The 15,506-nt window shown below is 42.6% G+C and overlaps 1 pseudogene; it reads left to right on the plus strand.

Annotated features, from left to right (window-relative positions):
* The first annotated feature begins 5,401 nt into the window (after window positions 1-5,401).
* LOC134486159 (mRNA turnover protein 4 homolog) lies at window positions 5,402-15,063 on the plus strand (annotated as a pseudogene).
* The last annotated feature ends 443 nt before the right edge of the window (window positions 15,064-15,506 follow it).

The raw sequence follows: 15,506 nt of genomic DNA on the forward strand, positions 1-15,506 counted from the left end.
AAAGTTGTTTCTTCCAAGCTTTTAGAAACCATTAGCCTGTTTCCTGTAGCACACATCGTTTTTCCATTTCTGGCGTACCATGTTCACAAAGTTAAACATCACCTGACTGTGCCAAGCAAAACCACAAACCTGAGCCATCAGCAGTCACTCCATTCTCTCCTCCCAGCAACCCCTAACAATTACCAATCAACTTCCTCATTCTAGGAATTTCCCATGCTTCGAGGTTTCATATGAATTTTAATTGTATGTTGTAGGTGGCCCCCTCACATCTGACATCTTTCACTTATTTTGAGGCTGACAGAACAATACATCCTGTTTTTAAGGCCGAGGTGAGTTCCCACATCAGTTCCTTGGGACCCTTTGTTCCTGAGCTTACTGTCCATCACTTCTTCCCTTGGCCATCTCAACATGTCATTGTTTTAAATTCAATACAAGTTTTCCAACACAATCCTTCCAATCCCAGAAGCCTTTCTTGTCCTTGCTCTGACCCGATCCCAGACAAGCTTCTCAGTTCTCTCTGCCTTCTTCTCTTCCACTTCCTCTCCAGTCTTCACTGCTCTGGCTTCTTCTAAGTGCCTGGTGGACATCTGACAGATGATGCTTTCTGCCCTTGGACCTCTAGACTCATCCTAGGTATGACCTGCTGATGGACACACCCATACTTTTGTCTACTTTCCATTGGCCTCTGTTCTTCCTTTCACAACTCTGACTATCCTTCCCACCATTTTTTTAAAGTATTGGTGTTTCCATTGATCCCTTGAGTACTTCATTGCTCTTTGTAAAACTCTATTGTTAGTTGATTTTTATTCTCAATTGATTTTAAACTTGGACCTTCACCCAAACTCCACTATTGTATATCTGTTAAAGTTTACAATGTCTCTGCTCCTAAATATTAAGATCACACTGTGTCCTACTCTAAGCAACTCTTTATTGTGTAAAAATGGTAATTTTTCTAGGCTCTACCTGGTTCAGAAAAGGCTCTTTAATAAGCACACTTTATTCCACTTTGAGTATAAATGCAGAAGTAAGACAGTGAACCATTGTGGCACATAAACACTACCAGATGTCTAGCACCACCCATAAGATAATTTATTCTTCACTTGATCTTACCCAAAAGGCCGAGAAGTGATAGTAACTTACTCTTAAAAGAAGAAAGAGTGCCATCCTTTAAATGCACCGAAGTTGATAACAATCATATGAGCACATTAAAATCCAATCAGGAAAACCAGGTCTGAGAACTTACCAAACGTAAGAAAGGAGGCAAGACCAACATCTGGACCTCATGAGGAGGAGGAAAATACCTGATGTTGCCTGTTACACAATGGATCTGATGCTTTAAGATGGGCTTCTTTTAAAGGAGAAGCCTGGGGGAAAATAGGCCACAACCCCTGTAGCCTGTTCTTTAGAACAAAGAACTGACAAGCCCTTGCTATAATGGATTATGGCACTCAGACCTAGAAGGGGAAAAATAAGCCCAGCCTTCCACCTGTATCCTCAAAGGCAACGGCATTTTTTTTTAACTATGGTCTGATTTAGTACCTTCCTCCATACCAATGAAACATCCCACCCCCTTGAAAACATGTGAAAGCCAGAAACTTCCTTTCTAGGATTTCAAGGCTCTCTCTCAATATCTCTCTCTCTCTCCATCTCCCTGCCCTCTCCCTCCCTCCCTCCCTCTATCCCCCTCCTCTGTCTGTCTATCTGTCTGTCTCTCTCTCTCTCTCTCTCTCTCTCTCTCTCTCTCTCTCTCTCTCTTTCTCTCTCTCTCTCATCATTACCATACTATCTATACATGGCAGTTGTAACATTATTAAATACCTCTTTGGTATTTGAAGAGAACACCCTCTGTTCCTTCAAAGCCTCATCATTGCAGTATGACATTCCATTTTTTGCTAACGCTCTCTCACTTCAAAGCTGCCCACTGCTCTGGGTTGATTTTGTACTGCCCTTGGGGTGCTGGGCACACAAAACACGGAATACTAGACTGCATTTACCCTGCACCACCACTGTCAGATGCTGGGCTCAAGGGAGGTATAGACAGACCACTCAGGAAGTGGGAAAACACAGCCCAGGATATGGGAGGCTGAAACTAGGGTTCCTGAGCTCCTGGGTGTCCAATCCTTGTTTGAAACCACATGGAGTGGGGAACAAAGGGTCGTGGGACCATGGACTTGTGTTGAGGAGCCCCCAGCTCGAGAGCTCCCAAACTCCTAAATAGGTCTCAGAGTTGGGAACAGAGTAGGCCCATGGGCTGAGGATGAGCCTGCCACTGGGGGAGGGGAACTTTGGCTTAGCTCATGGGTGAAAGTCCTTAGCTTAGTGAGGTTGTCTGGGAGCACGGGGGACCTTCTCTGGGAAGCTTAGGCAGCTCTATAGGCAAAGTTCTCCATGCTCTCCATGATGCTGCTTGATGAAAGAGACAGTTCTTGGCTCCAAACTGCTTATTGATTGTTCGTTGTGGAAAACATATGCATACCATCTCCTCAAGGTAGACCAGAGATTAAATACCTTTTGCAGAGAGGAATGTTCAGGAAGAGAAGCTTATTGGCTAAATCTTCAGGGTTTTTAGACCTCATTGGCACGGAGAACTCCTTTCCAGGCTACATGACCACAGGTCAGTTTCCTACGAAGTGTGGCATGTGTTCCAGGCCAGTAATCTGGTAGGGAGCAGGGGACCTTCTACCATCTCAAGTGGGTTCCTGGTGCCGGGGACTCTGAACATACCCAACCAAATTGGGCCCCAAACATGGTCCACTTTCCCACATACTGCTTTCCATGTCAAAAGGCTCTCCTAAAAGAGGCACCCTTGTGTCAGTTTCTTCCCACAAACTTGCCAGTTTTCTCTGTTAAAGTTATAACAGGGGCAAGAGATAACTCAGTAGTTAAGAACACTGACTATTCTTCCAGAGGTCCTGAGTTCAATTCCCAGCAACTGCATGGTGGCTCACAACCATCTGCAATGGGATCTGATGCCCTCTTCTGATGTGTCTGAAGACAGCGACGGTGTACTCAAATGCATAAAATAAATAAATAAATCTTTAAGAAAGAAAAGTTGTAACACTAAGACAACAGTGACCTTGCCAACCTGTCATCTGGCTCTTTGGTACATGTGTTAAGGAACCAGTAGGCATTAAACCTCTATCATTATCACAAGGGGCTTCAGGTTGACAGACTCCTCACTATGCAAATTGCCTCTGTCTGTCCATGCTTTTGTCCACCAGTCTTCCCATCTAGAGCCCATCCTGTTCCTCATTCCCAAGGCCTCTTGGTGATGCAGCTCAGGACTGATCCCAAAGTGAGGCTCAAATCTGTGACTCTATGGTTTGACTCTGCAGCAGTGTTTCCAGAGGACCTCTGTTGGGGCTAGCTATGAGACTTCAATGAGATTCTTTAAGCATGCTTTCCAGTTTCCAGCTTCCAAGTCTCAGATCTATGGGCACTCTTTGAATTCTATTGCAGTCTCTTTAACCCTCTATAAACTACATATACACATATATGTAGGCATATGTACTGTGTTACCTGTAATGTATGATCTGAGAGCCAACAAATGCAGTTAAAATGAAAGCGAAAGGACCTATATTTGCTTTAGCCAACCTCAAAGAGAATCGGGACCATTTGGCAAATTCTTGCTGAATAAACTAATGTACCCTGCAATTTATTGTTTTTCATTAAACTTTGACATTGTAGAAAGACATAGATGTATTCATGTTTCTGACACAGGTTACTCACAACACTAGACTGGCCTGCCTTCTTTCCTGAGATTCAGATCTATATGCAAATGCATGTTGAAAATGATCTTTACCTGGAGATCTACAAGTTGCTTAACACCCTAAAACATGTTTTTAATGAACCTTGAGCCTGGATCTTTATGCAAATTTCACAGCCAAAACAAGGCTGTGATATCTCCATGCAGTTCTCTCAAGGACAGAGTTGAGAAGCAGTTTGTAGCTGACAGCTCTCTAGACTGAATAAACCTTTCTTCAACTCACTTGTCTATGTTGGTGTTCCATCACAGGAAGGCTGGCTGAAAAAAATCACACTTCAGAAATCATTGTTAAAGGCATACAGGATATCAAACTACTAGAAACAAACTGAAATCTGAGGCCATAAAACCTAGGCTGGAACCTATCATCCCCTAACAATGTTTCAGGCCAACTACCTATCTGTTGGTACCTTGGTTTACTCATCTGTAGAATGGGAATTATTTTTGAAATCCCGTAAATTAGTAATATAAAGTACTTAGAAGTGTGCCTGGCACAAGGTAAGTATACAATAAAGAATTGACTATTGTCTTTTTTTTTTAACCAAAATTTGACCTCCCCTCATTCTTCTGGTGTGTAGAGTCTTTCCCTCAGGTGAGTCATACAAAATTGTCCTTTTTGAAGCCAAAAAGAATCCTAGAAAATAAATTACCTATACATGCCCCATATTTTTGATGTTTCATTCTAAGCTGTTGGCAATAATCAGGTCATTCAGAATGATTCTGTTTAGCCTCCATCAGAAGAGAAGGGAATCGAATTCCTCAGGAGTCTCACCAGAAAGGTATGGAAGACCAAGTTGGTGACAGATACACAGAGTCTAGATCAACCTCTGACTCATCCCGAAGTCCTTCCACATACCAAGGCACTTGGTGATCTTCCAAACCATGAAGAAGTTGCTAGCGAGCAAGATGACACTTTTTAGTGTCTAGGCCTAACTGGGGGTGGGGGCGATTGTTTCAGTAGTCTGTGGCCCAACTATGTGGTGATGTTACTATATTGACTTGTTAGCTCACAGTTGCCATAAAAAAATAAATAAACCAACCCAAAACACAAAAAGATATTTTAAATCTCCCAGCGCTTTCACAGAGAAAGGTTAAACATTATTCCATAAAAATTTTAGTTGCAGATCTGGGATCTGAGATCTGGGATATTCTGCAAACTGTACTTCTTGCGAGGGTCTTCATTAAGAAAGATGGAAATCCACTCACTGAAAACGTGAAGAAAATGACTTTGGGAGATTAGCCAATCCGCAGGGCCAATGCTGACATTCGGACTAGAATCTTACATATGAGGCAGGTAGTTAGTTGTTCTCTGTACCGTGGGGAGATCTCAGAAACAATATCATGCGATAGATAGGCATTTATCACAACTGTCAGTGGAGGAAGGGCTCTGGAGTGGCCTTTCTCTGTCTGATGATGGGAAATAGATCTGGCTCCTTTGGGCTGAGCTCATAAGCAGCATCTGTAGGAAGCAGCCTGCCCAGCAGGGCTGTGACAACGGTGAGAGGACAATCTCTGCCTCCAGCTAGGTCAGAGGGGACCTAGAGTCATGGCCAAGGAAACCTGTATATTCAAAACTGTGCCAGAGTGTCTTTCTAATAAAATTCCTTCTGTTGTGGAAGAACCAATGACAAAGAATCAACTGGGAGGCTACAGGTAGAAATGTGTTAGGAACCTGGCAACTGTGCTCCAGGACTGAGTCCTGGAGAGTGACACACTCGTGACTCCTGGTACCTTAATAACCTTACATTTTCTGCTATTGGAACTATTAATGTGCTCTTTTTTGTTTGTTTTTCATTGGCAAATCTAAACAAAGAAAATCCTGTTTAGAAGAACAAAATATCCCTCTTTCCAATATACTGTGAGTATCAACTAAAACAAATACTAGCTATGACAGCACAGGCCTTTGTCCCACAGTTCCTAGGAAGAAACCTGATAATGAATGGATTACATAAAGCATTGCTTTTATTAGCTTTACCAAAAAGTATTCAGAGAGACACACTGCAGGAGGCTTTGTTAGTAGAGATCCAAATCCCATAGTCATGTTCCAGCCCAGCTTCTGGTTTATCTCTAATAGGTCCTCAAATACTCCCATATATCTTGTTATTCTAGATGCTGTGTTCTCAGACCTTAAGGAACAACTTCCATTGATAGAGGAGCTCTATGTGCCTCCTCCAACTTGAATCTAGACCAACCTTGTTGACCTACATGTAGTCCATAGCATACAACAAAAGTAATGCTAGGAACTTGAAGGGCAGGCCAGGAAAGGCTGAGCTATGCCTCCTGTTTCTTATGGGATGCTTGTTCTTGGAGAGCCACTTCTATCAGAAGGATGGTGTTGGAAAGGCAATGGGGAAGGGTTCTCCTCAACCTGCACAAGCCCTGGGTGACATCTTTCTACTACAGGAACCATCTGGCAGGTGCAAACTCAAAGAAATACAGCCCAGTCCAAGGCTGACTTCAACCATATGAGAGAATGCAGAACAGCCTACCCAACATTCTGGCCCATAAAACTGTGAGCAGAATTAAGTGGTTATGTTAAGCTGCTACACTTTCTGATAACATGTTACAGGACTCTTGAGGCAAAACAAGGTTGTTGTGATTAATGAGAGAACACTAACAGAAACAACCAATTTCACTGTAAAAACCAGCTCTGCCAAACTGAACTCTGAGGACAAAGTCTTATCTGGATTACCCCTTCCTATGCCCAGGGCACATTCCATAGAAGGTGCCAGGCTGTAAATGCATAGTGTCTGTACAAAAACTGAAAAGCATGCATTGTCTTAAAAATGTCAAATAAATTGTCAGGAGAAATAAAAACCACATAAATGCAATTTTACCAAGGTCCCTTGATTTGCTTCAGGTGCCATTTTCCAGTTAGAGCTAAAATCAAGTGCATTAATTATTGCCTTTTCTAATTACAGAGACATCAACAGAAGGTTGTAGGCAAGTTTGTCTTAGCCTGTTGGGCATCACCATGGCAGAATTCCTGAGACAAGGTTTTGCTTAAAGAGGTTTGTTTGACTCATGGTACTTGCATCCTCTTGAGAGCCTTCTGGTTGCAACCAAAGCTAGTATAGAAACGAGAAAAGCAACCATCTGTAGAAAGGATGGTGTAGGGTTATGTGGTACCTGCTCTTCTCTATCACAGGGCTCAGCTGCAGGGGAGCTGGGCACGGGAAGTTGACCAAGCTTACCCCACACTGTTGCTGGGCAGGTGTGGGCTATAGGGAAGTCCCAGGACATTGCTCTAGGGGTGGGGTAGGGAAGAACAGTCTGAGGCAAGGGACAGCCAGAGCTGGCTCAGGGGTCCCCAGGCCTGCGACAAGACTGGGGCCATCTGGTTCTCAGGTTCTTGAACACCCAGGCACCGCTGGAAGCTGCAGAACAGTTGAGAATGGAATAGGGCCCATGGACTGCATCTAGCCCGGGGCTGGGGGAGGTGGACAAGAAGAGGGGGCTCTGACTGGTCCTGCGGTGGGGATGAAGGGGAGTCCTTGTCTTGAAGGCTGCGAGCTTGACCTTGGTGGAAGTTGTGGCACGGAGTGCAGAGAAGCTTTCTACGGGAGAATAAACGGTGGTTCTATAGGTAAAGGCCTTCTCCATGGCTTCCCATGATGGATCCTGATGAAAAGAGTCAGTCCATGGTTTTAAGGCATTTATTATCATGCCAGAAAGTGGGTGAGTATCCCACTTCTCAGGGTGGGCTTGAGGTTAAATACCTTTCACAGGGAAAAATGTCTGGGAAGGCAAGCTTATTGATCAAGCCCTCCTGGCCTTTAGGTATCTCATTAAAATGGAGATCTGTCTTGAGCCTGTGTGACCACAGATCACATCCTCTATCTGTAGATGGGCTTGGAGCATTGCCCTTATGTGACTAAAGGCCATAAATCTATGGGGAGCTACGGCTAGTGACAGGGGCCTGGTACCCAGGAACGGGCAACTCCTACCATCCCTTCAGGGTCACTGGGAGTTTCTAGCCTTAGCTCAACTGGGAACCAAGCTACCTTTCAAGGTCCAACAAAATAGACTAACTTCACCACAACAGCTCATTCCTGCCAAAACTAACTTAAAGCATGAATCATGGCCATGGGAGGTGCCACAGCACCTTGTTATCTTGCATTGGGCTTCCTCTTTTCAAGGTTTTACCACTCCAACACTGCCATACTGGAGTGGGGGTAAGGTAGGAACACATGGAGCTTTGATATCCATGTCATAGTAAAGAGTAGGAACAATACTCGCTTAACAAACCACTGCTCTGAAGTATATCTACCTTCTGCTTTAAACTATAGTCATTAGTTTGTTTTTTTCAACAGATTCCCCTTCTTAAGGCTTAAGGGGAGTTAAGTTATTACTCTTACAAACCATGTTGAGGAAAACATATGTGTACATAGTAAAAATTTGAGCCCATATTTACAAAATGGTTCCAGGAAGTTTAAAAATGAAGCAAAGAGTCAAGCAGCACCTTTAGAAGTTCACAGAGAACTTAAAAAACAAGGAATGATGTTTTCAGAAGCACAAGATGAAGTCTTAGCACCATTGTATAAGAGCATGGTCCTGAAGCTACTAGGAGTGAAGAGTGAAACGGAAGCCTCTCCAAATGTGATTCTAGTCTTACTCTCTAGCAAGTTCACCCTAGGAATTAAATCCTAGAAAAATCTGCATCTGTGCAAAGCAGACAACATCTCAATTCACAGCACTAGACATGATACAGAAATACAAAGGTCATTTACAATGACTAGATAACAGCCAGTGATCACCCAAAGAAGACATTTAGGAAATGGGAGCAAGGGTTGGGGAAGCAGGGAGGCCATCTTACCTGGTTTGCTGTGATATTCCTGTTGGTGCCTGTGTCTTTACTTCCTGGTGCGATGTCTGCAACTATGCTTGCAAGGGCTCAGTGATATGGCATGAAATTCTCTTCTTTAATATGACCTCATCTAAACCCTTCCACTGTTTCATCCCTTCCTCCCTCGAAGATGCTCCAAAGACTACTGCTGTTATTGTCCCTCTGCCTTCACGCTGACTGGAAAATGGAAAAGATGAAGTCTGGCCACCATTGTCAACTTGACTCATACAGAACTGAAGAACCTGACAGTGGAGGTGGATGCTGGTTCCTTCCCATGCCATCGCTCACTAATGATTTTCTTCCTCAGAAGATCTATTTATGAGGTGCCAAGCAGTAGAAAGTGAGACCCACTTTCATTTTAGGAGTTAGTACTGGGGAATTTGTCTCATTTGGCTGAGGAAAGAGGGCCACAGTCTCAGCACCACATCCTCCAGGAAGAAGTAACTTTCCATCTTCAGATTCATCTTGGATACTGGCAATATTAATCCTATCAGCTCTAGAAAACTCCATAAACAAAATTTTGTGTACTGAAGTAGGGAAGCAAACCCTGAAAAGAGTCTGGCAGCTTCTTAGATTCAGTATAGCCTTTTCCTCTATTGTCCCATATTCAAAGACAATGGTAAACATTTTCTGCTGCCTTCTCATGCATATACCTGTTTCTTTATGGGCCTCCTTGGCTTCCCTTTCTAAACAATGGCCTTTGTAAAGGCAGGCATGTGTCTTAAGATCCTTAAAGAAGTACACACATATTTCAGTGAGCAAATCCAATTGGAGAGTGGAATTGCACTTCCCCTGATGTCTGTACTGCCAGCCTGGTTTTTATGATGTAAGTTCTAGACACAAAAGCACTTCTGAACTTTTTGAAACGTGAGTTGAGAGAAATTGTTTTTAGGAAGATTAAAAGTGGGCTGTGTGGCCCAAATAGAAGCACAAAGGAAAGCTTTGATCTTTCTAAAGTCCAGGTATCTGAATGAAAATGTTTGCTTCCTTGGGACTGTGTCCAACAAACATATATCCATTAAAAACTGATTGTAAATGTTAATATATATCAATATCCAAGATAGATTTTTTTCAAAGATATGTGATTCATATCTTAAAAATCTATAGATTTTAATGGGTGTTTTAAGAAGTCTTTTAAAAAGTTTGTTATTGGATTCTTTTAAACCAAAGACACACACACACACACATAAATATGCACATATGTGTAGCATGTATGTGACATACACAATATACATAAACTAGGACTAAGTGAACAGCTAAATAATGTTCTTTGTAAGATTTGCACTGAGGGAAGCAGAGCCCAAGTAAACCAGTTCTCCAAACTGGACTCAACTGTCAAAGGCAACCATCCTAGCTTCTAACATTCTGGATTATTTTAGTCTATTTTGTTTTGCTTTGTTGTGATTTTAAGAGACAGGGTCATTAATTCTATGTTGCCTAGGCTAGTCTTGAAGTCCTGTCAGGCTCCTTCTAGTCTCCTTTTGTGCTAGTAGGAGAATAGGCACCCGGCACCATGCCCTATAATGTCATCTGTTCTAGAGCTATAGAAAAAGACTCAGACATCACATGTTCTTTTCTCTATTTACTATTTCTGGAAAATTAGTACATGTCACCAGATATAATTGAGGTTTGTACATTATCATTGTAATATAACATTCTGTTATACTAATGGATCACCCTTTGTCCATATCTCGATTAGTTTTAATAACTTAGAACTAATTTCTCATTATCATCTGGCTTAATGAGGAGTTGAAGCATGGGTCAAAATTCATTTTGTTGAAAATCTTGAGCTTTTAGAGTGCTTTGGGTTGAACTATGGGCCCGCGGAATCACGGAGAATCCGATTGGCAACTACTTTCTCACAAGATTTTTTCCTAATACTCAAAAAATAGTCTTACCTCTACTATAGTAATGACCTTCTGGGAGTTACTAAAGTCTTTTGGCCAACCACCATTGGGCCTAGCATTAAAACTGTCAGTGGTCTCTACAGAAGGGCAGTTTATAACCAGGAAAGCATTCAGCTCATAAATTTGACCAGGAGCCAGCAAACACAATCTCTGGTTAATTCTGACTTCTTTTTTTTAAATAAATATTTATTTATTTATTTTATGTATGTGAGTACACCATCACTCTCTTCAGACACACCAGAAGAGGAAATCAGATCCTATTACAGATGGTTGTGAGCCACCATGTGGTTGCCGGGATTTGAACTCAGGACTTCTGGAAGAACAGCCAGTGCTCTTAACCATTCCGTCTCTCCAGCCCTCTTACTCTGATTAACCAGCAAGTCATCACAGAGATTTACCTCTTGCCGATAGACTAGTGCAATTCTGGCATTCTAGACTTCTAGAACACTCTAGAAGCTCTATTTTCTTTCCTTTTGTGTTTCTTCCTACCCAAGTTAGTTACCATGAGGAAAAACACCAGCCTGGCATATACAGCAAGACCCTGTCTCTCTCTTTTTTTTTTTTTTTTTTGGTTCTTTTTTTCGGAGCTGGGGACCAAACCCAGGGCCTTGCGCTTCCTAGGCAAGCGCTCTACCACTGAGCTAAATCCCCAACCCTTAAGACCCTGTCTCTTAAAAAGTTAAATTGCTCTATCATGTTGGAAATCAGAATGATGGTTACCTTTGAATCTGAAAGGTCTAGGAGTACTGGAGAACTGTAATGTTTCAAATTTGGTTGTGCTTCTCAAACTGATTGCAAAGAAATTCACCAAGCACAGTGTATTTATTAAAATGTTATAGATAATATTTATGTTAAATATATATCATTGTTATGGCTATTTATGGTTGTCAACTTGACTACATCTGGAATGAATTACAATCTAGAAATGGAGAGCACACTTGTGATCCAGATCTTGAGTCTGGGAGACACAGGCCTCTGACCTGGATCTTGACATGGGATGACACACCTCTTTGATCCAAATCTTGAGGCATAGTGGCCATAAAAAGCTTAAGTCCAGGCAAGGTAGTACATGCCTTTAATCCCAGGAGACAGAGGCAAACAGATCTCTTGAATTCAAGACCAACCTAGGACAGAGAAAGTTCCAAGTCCAGGTGTGGTGGTACACGTGGGCCACACCTTCTTCTGGAAGCCTACATAAGAAGCAAGATTCACTCCTCTTTGCCTGTTTGCACTTACTTGCCAGCACATCTGTTGGGACATACTTCTTCAAGATTCCAGCTTACACAGACCCGCTGAAACAACTAAGATTGTGGGACTGAGCAACTGCTAGATTCTTGGACTGCCCATTGTTGGGTTATTTGGACTGCATACTATAGGTAGTTATAATAATTTCCTTTAATATATAGAGACATTTCCATATATGTGACTCTAGAGAACCCTGACTAATACAAGCATATATATATTAAATGCTATATGTAACTTATTTTGATAAAAAGAATTGTTTATAATACAACAAATGAAATTGTAAGGTCCTCATTGGTAGATCCTTCAGAGTTAGGATCCCAAATAATGAGTTGCATCTCCAAAATGTTTTGGAAACTATCTATCTAGGATTTACTTATGGGTTGCTAATTAGTCAGGTTAAAACACTTTTATGTAAATGAGTTTTTAATAGGTATGTGCATGACAGGACAGACCTCCTACCAATTCAGCTCTTTCTGTCTTTTTTCACAGCAGAATATACATCGTAAAGTGATTGGTAAGGTTCAGGAGTGGTTCACTCTCCATGAATAATGTCTGGAAGTTGCAAGAGGGTAGAATATTATTTGGTCTTCAACCTTGTTTCCTGACATACAGTTCTCTCTCTCTCTCTCTCTCTCTCTCTCTCTCTCTCTCTCTCTCTCTCTCTCTCTCTTTTTGGAGCTGGGGACCGAACCCAGGGCCTTGCACTTGCTAGGCAAGTGCTCTACCACTGAGCCAAATCCCCAACCCTCTGACATACAGTTCTTAGCACCTGGAATCATGAGCCTTCTTTTATATGATCATGACATAAATAGGAGTTTGGGGTCCTATATAGCTTCAGGATTAGGACTTGTCACACAAATACCAGGACATGGTTAGAGGTTTATGAGCCCCTGACGTCCAATGGTTGGAGAAGGACTGACAGTGTAGGTCATCAATAATGCCCAATTGCTTAGTCAAACATGTCTATGTGATGATGCCTACCTAAAAACCCAAGTGTTTGGGAAATTTATGGATAGCTGAACAAGTTAAATTGCTAGAGGGATAGTAGATGGAGAGGGCATGGGAACTCTGAACTCCTTCCACACACTTCATACACTGTTATATCCTTTATCAATAAATGGATAAATGTAAGCTGTTTCCCTGGGTTCTCTAGCAAATTAACTAAGTGCAAAAGGAAGGCATAGAAGGTTAGGTTTATAACATTGATCTATACTGTAAAGGGTATCATTTCTGTTCCAGTTGTAATTGGTGTCTGGATCTAGTGGCAGCCTTGTGGGACTGAGTTTTCAGTCCACGAAACCAGGCAGACTTTGCAGTCAGACTTTGCAGTAAGTTGAAAGCATCATAATTGAACTGAGTTGTATGACATCCACTATGTGCACAGTAGAGAGGTAAGTCGTTGCTGCTCAAAAGAAATAACCACACATTCTGGTGACCGGAAGTGAAATATTCTTTGTTGAACAGACTATATGAGGATAGAAGCTAGGAAACTCACTTTGGTTTTCATGGCTCATTAAAGGAGTAAAATAACTTCCGCTGCACATTCCTTTAGCGCGGTGCTCAAATGCAAGCGAGACAAGAAAGTTTCCTTAACAAAAACTGCCAAGAAAGGTTTGGAACTGAAGCAGAACCTGATAAAAAGAGCTTTGGAAATGTGTGGACACCTACAAGTACCTCTTCATCTTCTCTATGGCCAACATGAGAAACAGCAAGCTGAAGGACATCCGGAATGCCTGGAAGCACAGTCGGAAGTTCTTTGGCAAAACAAGGTGATAATGGTGGCCTTGGGTCGAAGCCCATCTGATGAATACAAAGACAACCTACATCAGGTCCACAAGAAGTTGAGAGGTGAAGTTGGGCTCCTTTTTACCAACCGCAGGAAGGAGGAGGTGAATGAGTGGTTCACAAAGTATACAGAAATGGATTTTGCTCGAGGAGGGAACAAAGCAACTTGAACTGTGAGCCCGGATCCAGGGCCGCTGAAACAGTTCCCTCATTCCATGGAGCCTCAGCTGAGGCAACTGGGTCTGCCCACTGCCCTCAAGAACGGTGTGGTGACCCTGCTTTCTGACTATGAAGTATGCAAGGAGGGTGACGTGCTGACCCCAGAGCAGGCCCGTGTCCTGAAGTTGTTTGGGTACGAGATGGCCGAATCCAGAGTGACCATCAAATTCATGTGGGATGCCCAGTCAGGGAGATTCCAGCAGATGGACCATGACCTACCTGAGAGCGCGTCTGAGTCTGAGGGAGAGTCTGAGGAAGAAGATGATGACAGTTGACTCTGGGAACCAGGACTAAGGCCTCCCAGCAAGTTCTTGATCTCCTCTGGACACCCCACCCCCACCCCACCAGGACTGATGTCACCCTCTGGAGGGAGCAGCTGTTTATTTTTGCTATGGATAAAGACCAAGGAGGGTGCTGGGCAATGACTTTGTTTCTATAAAGAATACACCCTGTAGACAGCAGAGACTCTTAAGAAAAAAAGGAGTAAATAGACCTCAGCTGATGGTATTAAGCAGCTAAGGCCATTAGATGCTCAAAAGAGAAGAGCAGCATTTGAGAGTTGGATCCAAAATCTTCATGAGAATTGAGCAGTACCACATGATTGGACCTCAGCTCGATGTTTGTGTTTTTCCTCTCTTTGACTCCTTATGTTGGCACTAATAAGTCACAATTAACATGACTGCATTTAACACTATAAAACTATTGTTTTACTACTGATCCCACCACCTTGATGTGGTTAGAAATGTGGTTATAATAATATTCATAGGTTATCATGAACATAGTTCTGCCTATTGTTGCTGGTGTTTCTGCTATGGAACAACTTCTTCCCCAGACCTAGCAGCTTTGCTGATGGTATGTGGCTGCGGCTCCGGAGTCTTCTAATTCTAGAGCCTGGAAGGTATCTCTGAGATTCTCTGAAGTGATTGCAATCAGATGTTAGCGGGACTGTAATCATCTGAAGGCTTGGTTGGGTCTAGTATGAGGGCTACTTCACACCAATGGCTGGCGGTGGGTGGTCGAGGCTATTGGATAGGCTTACCTCCAGCTGTTTTCTGGAGCCCCTTATGTGAATCTCCAGCAGATTGAGCAGAGATAGCAGATTTTCTTATATGGTGCCTACTTTCCACCTTCCTCAAAGTGACAGTTCAATGAAAGCTCAAATAAACAAAATAAACAAACTGATTTTGCCTTAGAAGTAATATGCTATGGTTTCTGTGACTTTTTGTTTGTTTGTTTCAAACATGCTTAGCCAAACTGAAAGGGGAAGGATTAGTCCTCTATGCCTCAGTGTAGGGGAATGTCAGGGTGGGACTATGGAAAGGGGTGGGTGAGTGGGTGGGTGGGTAGGGGAGCACCCTCATAGACGCAGGGGGAGGGCGGATGGGATAGGGGATTTCCGAGAAAGGGGATAACATTTTAAATGTAAATAAAGAAAATATCCAATAAAAGAAAAGAAAAAAGAAAAACCAAATTAAAGATCAAATGGGGGGGGGGGCTGGGGATTTAGCTCAGTGGTAGAGCGCTTACCTAGGAAGCGCAAGGCCCTGGGTTCGGTCCCCAGCTCCAAAAAAAAGAACCAAAAAAAAAAAAAGATCAAATAGGGGGAAAAAAAGAAAGGAAGGCTCTCAAAGAGCTTCCAGCCATTTTATAAATTACAATGGTGGAAATACATTCAATTGATTGTCTTCCTAATGCTTTCTGTATCTGTATCAAGAACCTTACACGTGGTGGTGGGCACACA

This window comes from Rattus norvegicus, chromosome 3 (assembly GCF_036323735.1).
Source record: "Rattus norvegicus strain BN/NHsdMcwi chromosome 3, GRCr8, whole genome shotgun sequence".
In the NCBI taxonomy this organism is placed as follows: domain Eukaryota; kingdom Metazoa; phylum Chordata; class Mammalia; order Rodentia; family Muridae; genus Rattus; species Rattus norvegicus.